The sequence below is a fragment of the Dermochelys coriacea genome, chromosome 5 (assembly GCF_009764565.3).
Source record: "Dermochelys coriacea isolate rDerCor1 chromosome 5, rDerCor1.pri.v4, whole genome shotgun sequence".
Lineage (NCBI taxonomy): Eukaryota > Metazoa > Chordata > Testudines > Dermochelyidae > Dermochelys > Dermochelys coriacea.
In genome coordinates this window covers 63942869-63960814 of record NC_050072.1, presented here as the reverse complement: position 1 = coordinate 63960814, position 17946 = coordinate 63942869, and the positions used below count along the sequence as shown (strand labels likewise).

Below are 17946 nucleotides of genomic sequence, written 5' to 3'. Positions count from 1 at the left end.
GGCCTAATTTATTTAATTTAGGAAAACATTTTTTTTTAAATTGATTTAAATTTAGGAAAACAGAGCAGCTGCCTTAATAATGAAGCTAAAATACAGAGAGCTATAATAAGGTCTCTCTCTCTATATATATATATATAATGTAGCTGCAATGAACGCTAGGGTGGTCTGTAGTTCCGCTGCTCCCAGAGGAGCCTGAAGAGTCACAGTTTACTCTCAGGGTGGAAGTAATTTACATCTCCCTCTGCCCACCCCCAGGCATAGCTAGCTAGTCTGTTGGAAGGTAGGGAGGGAGGTCAAACCGAGGCTCCCGTTCTCCACCTCATTCCCTCTAAGCATGCGGGTAAGTGCTAATTGTACAATCCCTACTTTCTCCTCCATGCAATGATGCAGGGAGCCCTAACGCTCTGCACAGGAGGCTAGGAAAAGTCTTGCTTTGCCCTATTGTCTTGTACAGGCACATTAGACTAGGTCACAAATGGATTCTAAGAGAAACATTCTTCTTGTATTAACAATACAGCCCCATTGCAATTGACAGGGTGGTGCAAGAGGGAGAGTTTGTCCGCAAGACTCTATATGCCTGTCTATTCACAGCAGATTTTTCTAAAAGCCATTTATTAATGATTATTAATTATAATATTTGTGGCTGCTTGGACATAGCAACTCAAAAATTTGGTCTCATTTGTGTCTGTTCCATCAAGCTTGCTAACTGTCTGTCCCTCAATCAAGCAGAGAGAGACCTGGCCTCTGCGGAATAATATGTATAGTCACTTCGCAGTGGACTTTCCAATGGGTTTTATGGAGCTAACTGTATAGACATTCTTGGAAATATACATTAGGCTTAGTTTATTTCTTCACTAAGACAGTGGAGTTTCACCAGGGATGAATTAGTCCTGTTAGTACTTATCTCTGGTTATACATTTTTGTTGTGGAAAGTTTTTTTCTCCCCTCCTCACTCTCTTTTAAATATCCATCTGCCTCTTGGAGTATAAGTTTATGGTTGAGATGATATTTTTAAAGGGGAAAAAAAGCTAAAAAGAGAATAGATATTGTTTCAAACAATTGAAAACGTTCTTAGTATTGTTTTTGAGAGTGCTCTAGGACAGTATAGAAAGTATCTCTATTCTGCTTCCGTTGCTGTTTTCTTGGAACTAAAGAAATATTGTATTTCACCTTTTGGCAAGATTTTACCCTCTAAAGCCCCAATCCAGTAAACACTTGCACACATGGAGACATGAGTAGTCCTGCTGACATTGATGAGAATACTCATGTACATGAAATTAAACATGTGCCTAAGTGTTTCCTGGATTGGAGCCCCTGAAAATCTTAGCAGGTTCTCTTCCTTCCCTTCCAAAAAGGAAGGCATAGATACTAATGTTTCCATTATAGCAACATTTGGATGTGGCAGAACTGATTTTCCTCTCCTTCAGGCTTCTAGGAGCTCACTTCAGCACCTCTTATTCATATGGGTAGTTGTCATGATTATGAGGCTGATTTTACCTCTGTCCCCTTTCTGTGTCCAACCACAGCTCCTCAGGTGTTAGACCTTGTGTCCCTTACCTAACTCAAGGTGGAGCTTTACAATTCTCCCCATCTAAGAGTGGGACGAACTCACTCCCCCATTACCAGTTCTATGCCAACCACTTAATTCTCTGCAGATCCAACACCTGTGTTTCTTTCCTTCAGGAATCAATGACCAAACACTAGCAGTAGGAACAAAGCAGTAGAGGAAAGGGGTTTTCAAGACACTCTGCATGCATGTCTTTCTTACCTAGAGTTCTACGATCCCATGATGGCAACCCCTTCTCCAGACATCCCTCCCCTACCTGGTTCCCTGTCTCAATCTGATTCCACCTGTGCTCTTAAGATCCTGCAAGAGCTCTTTGTTGTTTTGTATTTGACAGGTTTTGCCTTTACTGCTCAATGAATTTCATAGGCTGGCTGGAGACAGAAACAAAGGCAATATTTCTGGTATTGTCCCTTAACATGTCTTAAGTGTTTGTCAATTGGCTCAAGATAGCCACTTTTTCCTCCATCCTGCCCATATGCCAGACCTCTATTGAGGTAGCCAATACAGTCATGCAGAAAACATCCTCCCAATAGCCAGGCCAACATACAGTAATTCACACATTATCACAGGGCATCTCCATATCACAGGAGTCCTGTTGAAGTCAGTGGAACCACTCATAGGAAGGTGAAATTCACTCCTGTGCAGCGGGTCAGTGCAAGGCATGTACATCATAAACCTTCAAAATAAGTAGTCTATAGGTCTTGCACTGGCCCTTCTCCAAAAGAGTGAATTTCATATGTATGACAGGACTGCAAGACAGGATTCTAATCTTATCCTTTTAGGAAGTGTACAAAAGATACATTTCTAATGTTGTCCGTGAAGCAAACCAAGAGAGCTTCAATGGAATGCAGTCTGGATTTTAGCTTTTAAATGCTTTTTAAAATGAAATTTTCCCATTGAAACTGAGGAGTAGGTGGAAGACTCAAACGCTCTTCCATGAAACACCATTATTTAGCCAAGCCAGCCCAAATATAGCAGTGACTCTCTGATCTGGGTCCTCAGGAGAGAGTTAAGAGATGATTCTTTGGACCAATCAATAGTTTGCTCATTTTATATAAAAAGAGAAGGAAGTCGTTGGCTCACCCCCAGTCAGGCCCACCAACGGGGCAGGGGAAGGGGGCGGCAAAGGGGGCAACTGCCCAGGGGCCCAGGCAATTTACGGCAATGGTGGCCGGGAGCCCCAGGCCATTTTAAATCGTGTGCATGGGGTGCTACCAGCAGTGGCAAAGGCAGCCGGGCAGGCATGTGGAAACCCTGGCTGTGCCAGAAGTGTGTGCCCAGCAGCACAGCTGGCAGCTCCCTGGGCACCAGCAATGCAGCTGGCAGCAGCTGACTGGGCACCAGCCAGTGGAGGTGCAGCACCACCCAAATGTCAGGTGGACAGCAAGCGCGGCTTGTGTGTGCATGCACTAGCCACTGCATGTGGTCCAGCTCGGTGCCCATGTGGCGATGCCACACTGGGCCTGGAGGCTTTTTGACTGTTCTTCCTTGGGCCCAGAATCGCTGTCAGCAGGCCTGCCCCCAGTCTCCTGCAGCAGGCAGAGAATTTAGGTGCGTGTGCTAGGGAACAGCATACACTTGCCAACATTTAGAAATATTTCACAGTAGTCAGTTGTCCACATAAACAGAGCCTGGAGAAAGGTTTTGGGTCAGCTTCAAGCTGCAGGAGAAGTGAAGTCTGGGCTCTGGTGCTGTGTACCTAGCTGCTGACATTTCTAAAAATGTCCTTTTCTAGTATCCATTTTCCTCAATAAGCTAGGGATATTTGACACACGAGGTCCCTGAAACTAGAGTTGTGTGTGCACATTCTAGTAACTTTTAGCATTGGTATTAGTCAAGTGCTTAATTCATCATCAGGACAACCCTGTGAGGATATGCAAGTATTGTTAGACTCTTTCACAGGTGGAAACAGTAAGGCAGATTTGCTAGGTTAGTGGTTCTCAACCAGGGGTATGTGTACCCATGGGGTATGCAGAGATCTTCAAGGGGAATAATTTATTTTATAATTATATGGTAAAACATGAAAAAGTAAGCAATTTTCAGTAATGTGTGTTGTGACACATTGGTATTTTTATGTCTGATTTTGTAAGGAAGTAGTTTTTAAGTGAGGTGAAACTTGGGGGTATGTAAGACAAATCAGATTCCCGAAAGGGGTACAGTAGGCTGTAAAGGTTGAGATCTACTGTGCTAGGTGACTGGACTAAAGCCACTGGAGAGTTCAGTGCCAAGCCAGCCTAGGAAAACTGCTGTCCCTCTCTTGCTTTCAGTCCCTTGATTAATCCACCAGAGCAAGCTGCCTCTGCTATTGAGCTGCCCCCTTAGGGCCAGATGTTGAAAAAGCAGCCTGATTAACTGCAGGCAACAACTTAGGAAGGACCCTGCAGCAACCCTAGCACCACCAGCAGCAACCCAGATAACATTATCCCTACTCATGCGAACTGATGTGGTATCCCAAAAGGACAAAATTGGGTCTGGGAAACTCAATTCTCAAAGATAAGCCTGAGGTGCTGCAAGTGGTGGGAAACCATGAATAACTGTGAGATCTATAAGAAAAGATATAGTTGTAAACTTCCCCCTTAGCATCAATTTACAATGTCATATTCACACATAAAAAGAGCCACAGATTTAAGTAGTTACATATCTAAAAAGGAAAGTGGAGGTTAGCTTTGACATTTGAAATTCCACATCCATTAGGAAATGTCTGGATACAGGTCAGTTTTTTGCATGGGGGCAATTCTTCTAATAGAAGTTCTAATAGTATTCTTCTAATACTTCTATAGAATGTAATTTCGTAGGGGGTTCTTTTACAGCTGCAAGAATTCTGCAGGACATTCTGATTCTTCAGTACTTGTTTTCATATCAAACTGAGACAAAAAAGTTAAAGTTTTATTTTTTTTTGCATGCACAGACTGGAAATTCCAATAATTTTGATCAAAATGCAATGTTATGAAAGTCCTGAAATCACAATGCTTATTTTGATGCAGGTGAAGATGAAACTGCCTTTTCCCCTAGTGACGCATTGCCTTATGGGAATTATTATCTGGGAGGCTGATGGTTCCATTTTCTCCTATGAGCCAGGCTCCCTGGCCGGACTGTTTCTCACATGTGACTTCCATGATGCAGCATGCAGCTCGTCAGAGGAAAATCTACATTGGTACATAAAAAAAAATGATGTGGGTCCTTATTCTCCAATATGTGAGGTCTGCCTGGAGGACTACATCTTCCGTAGTGCAATGCACCATAAGGGAACTGCAGTTCCATTTATTTTTGAATTCAATTGAAATAAAATGTTTCAGGGTCAATTCTAACAAAAGAAATTCCAATTTCAGTCAAATAAACCTGAAAGCAAAATGAAGTACTTCATTTTCCTGATGAAAACTAATAAAAAGAAATTCCCACAGAAACTTAGATTTTACAAAACCACCCAACATAAGAATGGCCATGCTGGGTCCGACCAAAGGTCCATCCAGCCCAGTATGCTGTCTACCGACAGTGGCCAATGCCAGGTGCCCCAGAGGGAGTGAACCTAACAGGTAACGATCAAGTGATCTCTCTCCTGCCATCCATCTCCACCCTCTGACAAACAGAGGCTAGGGACACCATTCCTTACCCATCCTGGCTAATAGCCATTAATGGACTTAACCTCCATGAATTTATCCACTTCTCTTTTAAACCCTGTTCTAGTCCTAGCCTTCATAACCTCCTCAGGCAAGGAGTTCCACAGGTTGACTGTGCGCCGAGTGAAGAAGAGCTTCCTTTTATTTGTTTTAAAGCTGCTACCCATTAATTTCATTTGGTGCCCCCTAGTTCTTATACTATGGGAACAAGTAAATAAACTTTTCCTTATTCACTTTCTCCACACCACTCATGATTTTATATACCTCGATCATATCGCCCCTTAGTCTCCTCTTTTCCAAGCTGAAAAACCCTAGCCTCTTTAATCTCTCCTCATATGGGACCTGTTCCAAACCCGTAATCATTTTAGTTGCCCTTTTCTGAACCTTTTCTAATGCCAGTATATCTTTTTTGAGATTAGGGGAATCACATCTGTACGCAGTATTCAAGATGTGGGCGAACCATGGATTTATAAGGGCAATAAGATATTCTCCATCTTATTCCCTATCCCTTTTATAATGATTCCTAACATCCCGTTTGCTTTTTTGACTGCTGCTGCACACTGCATGGACGTCTTCAGAAAACTATCCACGATGACTCCAAGATCTTTCATGATTAACTGTAGCTAAATTAGCCCCCCGCCATCATATTTATGTATAGTTGGGGTTATTTTTTCCCAGTGTGCATTACTTTACATTTATCCACATGAAATTTCATTTGCCATTTTGTTTCCCAATCAGTCACTTAGTTTTGTGAGATCTTTTTGAAGTTCTTCACAGTCTGCTCTGGTCTTAACTATCTTGAGTAGTTTAGTAGCATCTGAAAACTTTGCCACCTCACTGTTTACCCCTTTCTCCGGATCATTTATGAATAAGTTGAATAGGATTGGTCCTAGGACTGACCCTTGGGGACCACCACTAGTTACCCCTCTCCATTCTGAAAATTTACCATTTATTCCTACCCTTTGATCCCTGCCTTTTAACCAGTTCTATGGAAGGTGATTCTGATGAAAGATTTCCAAACAGCTCCATTCAGATGTGATTCCAGCAATGAGACTACACAAGGTTTTTTCTTCCTGAATTTTGCATTGCAAGGAATATTAGCATGAGAAAAGGACCTTGCATTTAAACTGTAGTAACAGAGGAGCTGTATATGTTCTACCCAACATCAAAGTTGTAAGCACTCCAGCACTGTCTCCCTTTTCTACAGCACATTCATAGGAGGTTCTCTTTGTCCTAAATGGGTCAGTAGTCTCCTTGTGACTCTTTATGAGAGTTCAGTGGCTCTGGCTGCTTCTTTGAACCAGAGCATGTAATGAATTAAGTGTGTATTCTCTCTGGGCATGCACCCTGCACATAATCCATTCTCTTCTATACTTTCTCTATTATTGTGACTATTCCCTAGGAGTGCCAACTTTCTAATTGCACACACATCAACACCCTTGCCCTGCTCATTGCCCCATCCCTTTGCTGAGGCCCCACCACTTCTGAGGCCCCGCCTCCACTCATTCCAGCCTCCCTCCCTCAGTTGCTCACTCTCCGCCACCCTCACTCACTTTCACTCAGCTGGGACAGGGGCTTGGAGTCCTTGCATCTAATTTTTGACCAGAATGCCCTAGCAGCTCTGGTCAGTATCACTGAACGGCCTATTAAAAGTCTGGTCGGTTGCACAGAGGGGCTAAGGCAGGTTCCCTGCCTGCCCTGACTCCACACTGCTCCTGGAAGCAGCCAGCATGTCTGGCCCCTAAAGTGCAGGGGTCCTCAAGGAAGCTCCACATGCTGCCCTCACCCCCAGGCACCATCCCCACAGTTCCCATTGGCCATTGACAGGCTGGCCGCTTCTGAAAGTGGCGTGGAGCCAGAGCAGGCAGGGAGCCTGACATAGCCCCACTGCACCACCAAGCAGGAGCTGCCGAACCTCCTCTTGCACCTCAACCCCCTGCCCTTGGTCAGAATCCTCTCCTGTATGATAATTCCCAGACTCTGCACTCCAACCGCCTGCCCCAGGTTTGAACCTCCTCCCACACCCAAACTTCCTCCCGGAGCCTGCACCCTGCCCCAGCCCTGAAGCCCCTCCCAGACTCAAACTCCCTCCCAGAGCCCACACCCAAACCTCCTCCCTTCCCCAGCCTTCAGCTCCCTCCTGCATGCCAACCCCCTCATCCACAGTCCCACCACAGAGCCCACACCCCCAAGTGGAGCCCTTACCTCCTCTGACACCCTAACACCCTACCCCAGCCTGGAGTCCCCTCCTGCACCTGGAACCCGCACCCCTAGCTGGAACCCTTATATCCTTCCACACTCCAACCCCCTGCCCCAGATGAGTGAAAGTGAGCAATTAAGCAGCAATTAAGCTTTGAAAAAGAATTAGACAGTACCAGATCCCTGTGGAGAGAACACATCAGGATGATCCCGCTTTCTTCAGCTGTAATAAATGCAAAGCAAAACAAAGACACACTCATACTTTCAATGTGTGTTTCAGCTGGCCCAAGTTCAGCATTGTTTTGTCAAGCTGAATTTTATACCCATTGTCCAAATTCCACTCCTGGGTATGCACACACAACTTCCATTGAAGTCAATGGGAAAGTACGGAGCCACAATGACCCAGCAGCAGCTTCAGGAGGCACTGTGCCATAGGAGTGCACAATGTCATCCAGAGCAACCGTCCGTGCCAGAGGGGTATACTCACAGCTAAACCCAGTAAGGGGGTACAGAATGTATTCTACTCTATACTGGGCCAGTTCTACTAGCCAGCCTGAAGAAGTGGTGCAGCTATGGCCCCACCTCCTTCCTGTCCCTTTTCAGGGGTAGCCTTACACACTTCAGTGCACTCAAGAACTGAGTCTTGAAGGGAGGCACAAGGGTCTTTTCTCCCTCATCTCCTTGTGAAATTTTACAGAGGTTAGCCACAATCTGACTCAATTATTATGCATATATTTATATCATGAAATTGCTCAGGAGCTCCAGACAGATTGGGACCCTTTGCATCTAGTGTGTCTGTACAGCATTTGAAGATTGGTCTTGGCCTGAAGGAGATCATTGAGGGGAAAATTAGAAGAGGAAATGGAAAGCTACAATATATTGTATTGTATAATTGTTAGTGTGTGGGGCTGTATTTTTTCCTTGGTGGCAAGTAAAAAGCAAACAAATTTGCCATCATGACTTATATTGTCATAAAATATGTTTTGCATATTTGGGACACTGCAGTCAGGGCTAGCCTTACCATGAGGTGAATTGAGGTGGCCATCTCAGGTGCTGGACTGTGTGTGGGGTGGGGGAAGGTGCGCCCCTAGGACCCAGAGTGTAGAAAATTGTGTCTGCTGCTGATGCATATGTATTCTCTCTGTTCTAGATGTAGAGAGATGGTGGAGTGCTGTGCTGAAGGAAGGAGGGCACAAGAGACATAACAGGCAGGCAGGCAAAAAGGTGAAAGGGAATAACAAAGCAGCAGGAGCTGCAGGAAGAGAGAGGAGTAGGAGGAGCCTCTTATGTACCTCTCTAGCACCCCCAGGAACCTGGACTGATTAATACCAGAGTCTCAGGGAGCTTCCTGTTTCCTGCTGCTTCCCTGAACCCACTTGAGGAGAACAAGCAGTCAACTGAAGTAGTAGGAGCCAGTTAGGCCCTTAAGACACTGATATCTTCCCTCACTCAGGCCCAGCTGCCAGCCTGCTTATTTGTCCCCTTCAATTGAGTGTTGAGAGCCACTATAGCTGGCATAGAACAGCAGTCATGAGTGAAAGAAGAAAACGCCCCTCTGGGGCAGCATTCAGAAAAAGAAAGCAAAGGAAGCTTTTCTATTTAGCAGGAAGGAGCTCTGATAAATGCTCCAGTGAGGATGTGTGTCTGTGTGAGTGGTGAGGAGATGCCTGATCTTCCAGTTAGTCAGAGTGCAGGAGACCTGGCAGCTACTGCAGCATCCATATCTCCATCTCAAATGGATGGAACCATGCACATTCCTGAAGAAAAGTGTAGATCAGAGAAGAGTGTGGTGGAGGTGCAAGAAACAGCTGCTGCTGGAGTTTAGTTACTTAAGTCTAGATGATCCAGGACTGTGGACCCACTTGAGCAGTAGCCTGAGGGACTTCCTTGTATTGCATGGGCCATAGCAAGTGAAAAACTTCATTGTCTTTGGGGAACATGAATACAGAAGCTTCCATCCAACACATTACTGGCATGAAATCTCCAATGGTGACAAAGTGGAGAGGCCAAAAATCCAGAATGCTGCATACTGTTTTTGTTGAAAACACTTTCAGTCTAATGTTCCAGCCACATTGGAGTTCTACAGGAACAAAGGACTGGAAAAATCTGGCATCCATGAGAAGGCAGCAAATCGCCAGAGAGCATTCCATAGGTGGAAAGAGCTTGAGATGAGACTAAGGTTAAAGGCCACCATAGATAATCAGCATAAGAGAAAATTGCATCAGAGTCTCTTTACTGGCAAAATGTTCTGAAAAGGCTCATTGCCATTGTGAGAATGCTTGCTACCCAAACCTAGCACTGCGTGGCACTTCAGATTGGCTGTATGTGACAGCAATGGAAAATTCCTTAAAATTGTGGAGCCGATGGCTGAGTTTGATGCTGTATTCTAGGAGCATCTAAGAAGATTCACTGCCCAAGAAATGCACACACCTCTACCTTGGAAAAACAATTCAAAATGAGACCATACAACTACTGGCAACAAAAAAAATCAAACAGAAGATTGTGGTAGATCTGAAGTCAGCAAGATATTACTCTTATTCTGGACTGCACACCCAACATCAGCCATATGGAATAAATGACTTTAATGGTGCATTTTGTAACAGAACCTAGTGAAAATGTCCCTGCAGTGGTGACTGTCAGAGAGCATTTTCTAGACTTTATTGACACTGATGAAACTACAGGGGCTGGTATGACAAAGGTGCTTCTTAAAAAGCTGGAAGATAGAAATTGTGATAGCTGACTTGAGAGGTTAGGGCTACAATAATGGTGCCAACATGAGAGGAAAGAACAGAGGAGTGCAGACATGGATCCAAGAGTTAAATCCTTGAACTTTTTTGTCCCATGCAGTTCTCATTCATTGAACTTGGTGGTCAGTGATGCAGCATCAGCTTCTAGTGAGGCTGCTGAATTTTTAAATGTAATTCAAAGTATCTATGTATTTTTCTCAACTCATCAATGGCAAATTTTGAAGCAACATCTGGGAACATCCTCTCTGACACAAACCACTGAGTGCCACACAATGGGAAAGTTGAGTGGAGGTGATAAAGCCTAACACACACCAAATTGGGAAGATAGATGATGCCATAGTTGCCATTATGGAGGATAATGCTATGATAGGAACTGTTTGTAGGAGAACAATGGCAGAGGGAAATGGAATCACCAGAAGCATAAAGAAAAAGGAGTACTTGTGGCACCTTAGAGACTAACAAATTAGAGCATAAGCTTTCGTGAGCTACAGCTCACTTCATCAGATGCATTTAAATGCATTGAAGTGAGCTGTAGCTCACGAAAGCTTATGCTCTAATAAATTTGTTAGTCTCTAAGGTGCCACAAGTACTCCTTTTCTTTTTGCGAATACAGACTAACACGGCTGCTACTCTGAAACCAGAAGCATACTTAACTTCAAATTTCTGTGTGGCTTAGTGTTGTGCATGACATACTGTTTGAAATAAATGTTGTAAGCAAGAGACTCCGAGGTGTTGCCCTTGATACATCTGAAGCAATGGAACAACTGGACAAAGCAAAGTCATACCTACAGTCTTACTGGTCAGATGAGAGATTTCAAAACATTCTGAAGAGTGCACAGAAGTTGGCAGAGGAACTTCACACTGAAGCTATTTTCCCACCCATTCAAGAATACAAGAGTCCCTGAAGAAGACAACATTTTGATTACGAGGCATGGGATAATCCTATAAGAGACTTCAAACAATTCAAAGTTGAATACTTTAACCAGGTGCTAGATTGTGCAATACACAGTCAGTTGAAGAACGTTTCATGCAGCTCAAGGAACACAGCTAGGATGACCAGACAGCAAGTGTGAAAAATCAGGATGGAGTTGGGGGGGGGGGGGGGGGGGAATAGGAGCCTAAAGAAAAAAAACCCAAAAATCGGGATTGTCCCTATAAAATCGGGACATCTGGTCACCCTAAACACAGCAGTATATTTGGGATGTTGTACGATATTCCAAAACTCCTCACTATACCTTAAGAACTACACCAGCAATGCAGGGCACTAGAGACAGTGTTGACACATGATGACATGAGCGATATTGATGCAAGTGATTTAGGTGATGAACTGAAAGCCTTTTCAAGATACTTTTCAGCAGGATCAACTCCATAGGCTGTTCTGGAATATATGTGCACAAATAAGATGGCCACCCTCTTTCCAAATGCTTTTGTTGCTCTATGCACACTTCTAACACTTCCTGTAACAGTTGCCAGTGGAGAATCCAGCTTCTCCAAGCTGAAGTTAATAAAAACACATCTATGCTCCAAAAATGACATAGGAGAGGCTGGTCAGCCTTGCAACCATCTCAGTAGAGCATGAGCTGGCCCAGACTGTGGACCTTCAGCAGGAAGCAGTTCAAATCTTTGCACCCAAGAAGGCAAGGAAAGCATCACTTTGATTATTCAAAACAGATAAATATGCCAGTGTTTACTATGTAGACAAGAAAAGTTACATTTGCTGTTCAGGCATTTGAAAGTTAAGTGTTACTTACAATTTTTTGAACAAGGCATTTTAAATTGTTAGTTCTCCTTTATTGGGGTAGATAGCAGAGTAGTAACATGAGAGGAGAAGAACAGGAAGAATTGACACCTTTCAAAGTTTTGGACCAAGTGAGGAGGCATGGGGGTGTCATTTGGGCTCCCTGCCTCAGGTGCCAAAATGTTGTGGGCCAGCCCTGACTGCAGTATTAACAACACTCCCCCCCACCCCTTCTTATAGTTGCCAGAGTGATATTTTCTATGTGAGAGATGCACAACCACTGGAGTGGACTTTTGCAATTAACAGAGTATTTCATCCAAAGGCTGGGCTGTCTATGTTTGAACTGATCATAACTACAGCTGAGACTCAAACCAAGACATTTATGGATGATTGGCAGAAGCTTTCCATAGTTGATCATTTGAGAGTTGTGCTAAGCTTATCTCAGCTGGTCATGTTCTGCATTACTACTAATCCATCTTTAGAGGTAAAACTAGCCAGAATTCTGTTTTCATACAGCACAACAAAGCTACAGCATTGTTAGTCTTAGCCCACAAGGAAATCAGAGAAGTATAAGAGAAGCAATGTAAACTCCAGTAGGGTGAGGAAGAATACCACTTTGGGTACATGAAATCCTTGCAAAGAAAGTTTTAAGAAAAATGTCACTGGGCCCAAACCTACAAGATCTATAAAACCTTGGCCCCATGTAATTTTTTCATCAGGTCAAAAGGGCTAGTCATAGTTGGGGAAAACAATTTTGATTTTCAACTACTAAATTGCTGTTGGCTTCTGCAAAATGCGAAAAATTAAACTGGCAAAGAGCCAAACATTTTCTTGGTTTTGTTTTGGGTGTGAAAATGCACACACAGCTTTAAGTAAAGTACATTGCATGATGTTATGTCATGTAAGGACACAACGTATTATTACAGGACATAAAGTCACATGTAGGATTTCCATTTTACAAAGGGATTTATAGTACTGTTCTACAGCATGATAGAATAGCAAATGTGAGGGGGTTGCCAAGCTATCTGAGGAGTACAGAAAAATTCATGGAAGCGCAGACAAAAAGCAAACAAAACAAAAAGCAAAAAATGCACCAACAGAGGCAACACGAGACAAAAGAATTTTAAATTGATAGTTTGCATCAGTGTTTGAGAGAGTACTTTACTCTCAAATGGACACATTTTTTCAAAATTGTCTCAACACAGACCCCAAATTTGATATCACAATCAATTCCAGGCACAGATAATACTATTTAGATATCTCAGTACCTGATTTATGAATACACTCAAGTGTATTATTTGTGCTTTGGTGGCACCTAGCTGCCCCATTCAGGATAGGGACCCCATTATACAAGTCAATGTGCAAAAGACTAGAATCAAAGTGTCTTTTCTCTGAAGAGCTTGCAATTCAAATAGACTAAATTGTATGAGAAAGAAGTAGTATCAACCCCACTTTATAGATAGAATAGAGAGATTAAGTTATTTGCCCAAGGTGATTGAACTCAGATCTTCTGACTCACAGTCCAGTGCATAAGACCAGGACTGGAAGGATTAGATTATCAGTAAACATCAATTTCACTGTTCACATGCTGCAAAAAAATATTTCCATCAATAATAATTGAAGTTTACAGATCAGGAAAGAAAAAGGCTGTTTAAGAACTTGACAATTTGGGTTTTAACAGTTATAAAGCTATCATTTTGAATCTCAACATCTCATGTCATTAAATAATTATTGTCTGACCTAGATTCAGACTTTCATGTTCTCCTTGAAATTTCTCACAACTGTGAAAATTTAGATAATTTTATGCTTAAATAAATTTATGCTTAGTTGAATGCTTGATACCTATAATTTTGTGCAACTGTGAAAATGCTTAAAACATTGACATTATTCATAAAATTGTCTATATAATCAAATTCTGCCAAATCTACATAAGACCACCCTTCCTCTTGTGCTTTTAGCAGTTGGACATCTAATTGCTACCAGTTATACATGCATTTTTGCAGGCACTAAACTAGAAATATATTTCAAAATTTGTCCATTTATATGTAATTTGGTATCTCATAATTTTTTGAGCAGCTCCAGGAACTAAGAGTAATATATTTCATTTGAACGGTAATTTCATTTAATTTCACAACAACGGATCAGATGTTACCACAACCCTATTATCACAAGCCCAAATCCTGATCCTCATGCACCGAGTTCCACTGGGGTTGATGGAACCCTCCCTCCCTCTAAGTCACAGATCAGTAAAGGAACTCTCCTGTGAGCATTGCTGCTGCATGAGGGCTACATTAGTCTTCAAAAAGGTGGATCCCCCTCTGTGCAGAGGGATTGGTTTATAGGTCCACATGGTCATTCATGATAGATTTTAAGAGCAGAAGGCATCACTGTGCTCACCTAATCTGACCTCCTGCATAATATAAAACATGGGATTTCACCCAGTAAATCCTCCAGTACAGAGAATCATTCTTCCCCATTACATAAGTGAACATGTGGTTGAACTACCGTGTATCATTTAGTAGTTAACCAGGAATCCATCAGCCACATTTCCATCCCTCCTCTGGCTTGTCCAATCTTCACCCCCAAAATGACTCTGTGGACCAAATCCTCAGAGAGCAGTGCCCTCCAGTGTGCTTCGCCATGTCTGTATCTTGCTCCCTACTCCTCACCTATTGTCTGTACGGCCCTCCCTGTTTATATGGCAGGAAAGGGGCTCACAAAGTATTACAGAGCTCCATGCAGGTATGTAGCAAAGCAATGACTCACCGGTGCAGCACCTCCTGCTGGTCATCCTGGGAATTAGCTCTTCCAGCCCAGAGCACCCTCTGCAGGCTGGAGTCTCACCTACCACTGGCCCCTATGTCCCTCCTGGACCCCAGTGCCCTTCTACCTCAGGGTTCTGCCCCCAGTAACCCACAGTCTGGGTCTCTCCACCCAGGGAACCCCCACCCTTTATCCCCACCTTGCCTCAGTAGGTACTGCCAGTCACCATCTAGCCCCCGCTCACTGCAGCAGTTTGTAAACCACTCATCATTGGCAAGGGGGGTTGGACCAGCTGCCTCTGCCTATTCCCAGGCTACACCTCTGTAGCCCCAGTACCTTTCCTGTCTTTTAGCAAGGTCTGCAGCCTGGGGGTTTTCCAGGCTGTAGCTCCCCAGCTCCTCTGGCCTTCCCCCTGCACAACTCCACTCTAGATACCCTGCTCAGCTCCTGGGTGGGTGGATCTCTATCTCAAGAGAGACTTTCTCTGCCTGAGCACCTGGATCACATCCCTTTTATGGGGCCTGCTGTGGCCTGATTGGGGTGTGGCCCCAGCTGTGGCTGCCTTTCCAATCAGCCTAGCCTTTTCTCCCAGCCCCAGCCCTCTCCCAGGGCTGGCTTTAAACCTTTCAGGCCGGAGCTGGGTGACTACCCTGCTACAAGGTACAATATAGCTTTATTTTTTTTTAAAGATTTCTGGGAATTTGACTAATAGACTTGGAATTTTTACAGTGTAATTTATTTACACTGAATATATCCCTTTCTCGGACATGTAATTCTACTGGTGATAATTAATAAAGTGGATCCAAATTCCTTTGCTAGCCCAGACCTGCCTCAACTCTTCCTTTAGGAGACCCGGGCAGCTAAATTTTGAGCTTGGGACTATCATTGCTAGGAATTATTAACACCCTCCTTCACGAGGGCTCAGGAAAAGATGCAGTGATTAGATCATTGCTGAAGAAGACTTCTCTCCATATGAATAGTCTTGTCAGTTTTTGCACAGTTTCAAATTTTCCCTATTTGGGGAGAGTTACTGAGAAGGAGGTGGAAGAGCAATTGGGAGATTCCTCTAACTCCTTGGATCCCTTTCAATCTGGTTTTGGACCCAAGCATGGGATGATAGCTGAATTTATTTCTCTGGGGGACTTTGTCAGATTTTTGAGTTGCAGTACTGTCAGTATGCTGGTAATACCACATCTCTCTGTCATCTATTGATTTGATTCTGTGGTGCCCTTGCTTTCATCATATTTGGCAGTGTTAGTGTTCTGACTGAAACCTACAAGGCTAAGGCTCAACATAGGAAAGATGCTATTGGACAAGGAAAAGTAGTTTTGAGCAGTGATGTGTTGCCAAAAATTTACCCCGAGCCCTACATGTGACTTTCCTTGCAAAAATCCCCTTTCTTCTGCCCCTCCCAATTTTTTAATCAGTTTCAAAATCTCCTCTTCCCTGCAAAATCAAACCAAACATTAATTAATTCCAAACTGTTTCTTTTCTAAAGTGACCAATCCTTCCTACCTCTCCCCTGCCCTGAGTCTCAGAAACATATTTCCCCCTTCTAAATAAATCACTGAATTCTACTCTAACTGGCTCGCTTACCTGTTGGCTGTTCAGATGACCTGGGAAGTCATTTGTGCAATGGATTCTTTAAGTGAGCAGGTCTCCCCTGAATACAGAGTGTATTTCAAAGAGTCTATCCTGATATTCAGATGCTACCATGATCTAGCTCTCTGGGAGATTGCCTCCTTCCATAACTACAACACTGAAATAAGGAAATAAGGTCCACTGAAATTAGAAAATTGTCAACTGCTGAGAAAGGCTAATGATGAAGTCAGAACTTTCACAGCAGCTGGACCTAGATGTAGAGCTTACTGGAAATTTTTTGTGAAAACAGTTTTCCACCTGAAAATGCCATTTGGACCATTTTTGTGTGTGTGAAATCATATTGATTTTGATAAAATTTCATTTAGGAATAAAAATTTATTCCCTCCCTCCAGGATATCTAAGTATCCCATTATAAAACAGAAATTTAGATTTTATATCTTAAATTACTTTTCATTTCAAAATTAATTTAATTTATAGATAGCTATTCTAAAAGGATTAAAATGAAATGTTTCAAATTTATCCAACCCAAATGGTTAGATTGATCCAAAAAAAATTTTCCAAAGTTTTTGTTTAATAAAAATCTTTTGAAATTTTGGCTTTTCAATCTGATTTGGAATGAAAAAAAATTTAAAACGCTCAACATTTGTTGCAGAATGGAAACCCATTTACCAACCAGCTCTAATTAGGTGTACTTCACTCCCTCAAGAGACTGAATTACTTCTAACTGTACCTCTATCAGAACTAAATCCCAAAGTAATTTCTTTTACTCCATTTTCCCTCAATAATTACTTTGTAAACAAACTCACACTCAGTCTCACCCACAAACATAAATCAAAATAATCTACAAAAGCTGATCAAGCTATTTCTCCTACATGAGGTGATGGAAGAGAAATGGAGGGATTCTTATTGTTATATCTATTTTGAATTACATGAAAGGGGCTCAGATTCGCTTGTGATGAGAGTCATATAAAAACCTGAATTGGCAGATATGACCAATTGCTATTTTATGATTATTGCACCACTATGCATAGGTCTGTCCTCAGAACTGTGGGAAGGGTAAGTATGAAGATTCTTTGGGTTGTGCACCAAACTTAACTGATATATATTACATTAGAGTGTGTGAGAGAGAGAGAGAGACATCACTAGATGGGAGATAGCTCAGGTATGTCTACATGAGCTGCAATCTCACCCTATGATTGAAGTGTAGACTGAAAGCAAGAATCAGGGTATTCTTCCTCAGGTGTCCTCAGCTCTGGAAATCAATCCATCCTATGATCTATCAGAACCAAAATGTGGATGTTTTGGGGATGTATTGCAAGACACTGTCACTTTACTTGGATTTTGGCTATGGGCCTTTACAATGGGGGTTTATCAATGGGAGGAGCTTATAGAGAGAGGAGTATTTAATTTAGGCCAATTATTGATAACAGGTGTTCATCTCTGTAATACACCTAGGTATCACAGTGGTGAGTGTAATGTAGTATATGCAACATACACAAGCAGATTTTATTTTTACTTTAATAATAATAATGAATAATAATTGCAATTAAGTGTGACAGTGTGCTCATAGTTCTTGCCACATATGCACACATCTGACTGACACTTTCAATGTTTACATTTTCATGAGAATCTTTGGATTATTTTTAAATTTTCTTATATTGTACAGTTTAGGATTGGTTAATGCAGAAAAAATTCACATTGGCCATTCACCCT

At 42.6% G+C, this 17946-nt stretch overlaps 1 long non-coding RNA gene across 1 annotated transcript; it reads right to left on the bottom strand.

Moving 5' to 3' along the window:
* Positions 1–4432: 4432 nt before the first annotated feature.
* LOC119856082 lies at positions 4433–16361 on the bottom strand. The gene is made up of 2 exons (XR_005293148.1): positions 16228–16361; positions 4433–4713 (listed from the first exon to the last, which is right to left on the bottom strand). It is a non-coding gene; the product is annotated as an uncharacterized LOC119856082 (long non-coding RNA).
* Between the last annotated feature and the right edge of the window lie 1585 nt (positions 16362–17946).